Here is a 2,525-nt window from a genome sequence, read left to right on the forward strand (position 1 = left end):
CACCAATTCAATGAACATGAATCTGGGCAAACTTCTGGAGATGGTGAGAGACAGGAAAGCCTGGCATGCTGTAGTTGATGGGGTCACAAAGAGTCAGACATGAATTGGTGACTGAATAACAACAACAATGAAGTAAATAAGCAGGTAATTGCAAAAAGAATGTAACCATAAGGATACATACTTCAGAGCTATTTATAAGGGCAAAAAATTTGGAAACAATCTAAATTTGGTACATACACACAACATAAATTGTAGTGCTTGCTTCAGCAGCATGTATACTAAAAAATTAGAATGATGCAGAAAAGATTAGCATGGTCCCTGTGCAAGAATGACAAACAAATTCATGGAGCATTCCACTATACTGAAAAAATGGGTACAAGACTTAAATAAACATTTCTCCCAAGAAGACATACAGATGGCCAAGAGGTGCATGAAAAGATGTTAATCATCACTAATTATCAGAGAAATGCATATCAAAACTACAGTGAGGTATCACTTCACATTAGTCAGAATGGCCGTCATTAAAAAGTCTACAAATAACAAATGCTGGAAGGGGTGTGGAGAAAAGGGAACCCTCCTGTACTGTTAGTAGGATTGTAAATTGGTGCAGCCACTATAGAAAACACTATGGAGGCTCTTCAAAAACAAATTGAGTTGCCATACCATTCAGCAATCACTCCCCTGGCATTTATCCAGGCAAATCTATAATTTGAAAAGATATACACACCCCTATGTTCATAGTAGCACTATTTACAATAGCCAAGAGATGGAAGAAACCTAAACATCCATCAACAGATAAGTGGATAAAGAAAATGTGGTATACACACAATGGAGTATTACTCAGCACTAAAAAGAATGAAATCATGCCATTTGCAGCAACGTGGATGGACCTAAAGATGATCATAGTAAGTCAGAAAAAGAAAGACAAATACCACATGTTATCACTTGTATGTGGAATCTAAAATATAACACTAATGAAGAGGTCTACAAAACAGAAACAGTCTCAGAGACACAGAGAAGAGACTTCTGGTTGCCAAGGGAGAGTAGAGTAGGGGTGGTGGAGGGAAGGACTGGGAGTTTGGGATTAGCAGGGACAAACTATTAGATACAGAGTGGATAAACAACCAGATTCTACTATATAGCACAGGAAACTATATTTAATATCCTGTGATAAATCATAATGGCAAAATGTGAAAAAGAATACATATATATTCAGCAAAGTATATTACTGCGTGCAGTGCAAAGTGCTTTACAAAGCACAGTGTATTACTGCGCTTTGCTGTACAGCAGAAACTAATGCAACACTGTAAATCAACTATATTTCAATAAAAATTTTAAAAAGAAATTTTATTGTAGAAGAACATATAGTAATACAGAAATATTGTTAAATGAAAAGGTAGATTGTGTTATATACTGAGAGATTTCATTTTAAATGTATACATATATATATATTTATATGTGTGTGTGTATATATATAAATATACCACTTAAAAATTTGGAAAGATTGACATTAAAATATTAATTAAGGTTTTCTTAGTGGTACAATTTTAAGTGCTTTCCATTTTCTTTCTTGTGATTTAGGTAGTATGGATTTTATAAATTTTAAAAGGACTATTGTTTCTTTTTAAACATATAAAGACATCCATGTACCTCAGAGAGTTTATACTTTGTTGGATCCCATTTAATTATTGCAGATACATCCCCCAGGTTTTAAACAAATCCCCTTAACACTGCACTAATTCTTTCAGGCCTGAGAAAAGGCTGCCAGGAAGAACAGGATCTGACAGGTCTAGGATTAGGTGAAGCAGGTAAAGCGAGTTGCTGAAGCGTAGAGCTGGGTCCCATCTTTATTTCTGTCCACTGTAGATTTTTTGCATTAATTCTGGCTTTTTAAAATATTAAAGTATTATTATTATTGAGTACTGAGAATTTTGGCAACACACACCTTCCTAAATTTTGCACCAAAGGTGAGTGCCTCCTTCATTTCACCATAGCCCCAGCCCTGCCCCTCCACAGCCCCCTGCACTCTCCATGCTCCACAGGCAGCATCTTTACATACATTGCTCCACCTCCTATCTAGCGGGTGCGGCACCCTCCCAGGAACCAGCAAGTGAACCTGAGTGCTTTGGGTGGAGTGAGGGATGGCGGCGATTCTGAACATTCTTGGAGCACTTCCTTTGGCCTGGCCTCTGGGCAAAGCACTTTACCAGTACTATCTGAATCCGCACATACCCTGGTAGGTTGGGTAGCGGAGAATCCTATGCATCTCCCAATATCCTTCTTTCCTCTCAGTAACAGACTTTCCAAACTGCAGCTGGGGACATGGCCATCCAGAATATAGACCACATTTCCCAGACTCTCTTGCAACCTGGTGTGGCTGTGTGATTAAGTCTGAGACAAAAGAAAGTAAGAGAGCTGTGTAATTTATGGGACAGGTCTATAAAGGGGAAGGCCATTCCCTTCTTGCCTGCTTCCTCATGGAATATGTGAGTGAGGACTGGAGCTGTAGCATTCATTTGGCATAG

General features: G+C 38.3%; 1 non-coding gene across 1 annotated transcript; it reads left to right on the plus strand.

Annotated features, from left to right (window-relative positions):
* Nucleotides 1–256: 256 nt before the first annotated feature.
* On the plus strand, nt 257–363 carry LOC133247014 (U6 spliceosomal RNA). Its single transcript, XR_009736251.1, has one exon. It is a non-coding gene; the product is annotated as a U6 spliceosomal RNA (small nuclear RNA).
* The last annotated feature ends 2,162 nt before the right edge of the window (nt 364–2,525 follow it).

This window comes from Bos javanicus, chromosome 4, assembly GCF_032452875.1.
Source record: "Bos javanicus breed banteng chromosome 4, ARS-OSU_banteng_1.0, whole genome shotgun sequence".
Lineage (NCBI taxonomy): Eukaryota > Metazoa > Chordata > Mammalia > Artiodactyla > Bovidae > Bos > Bos javanicus.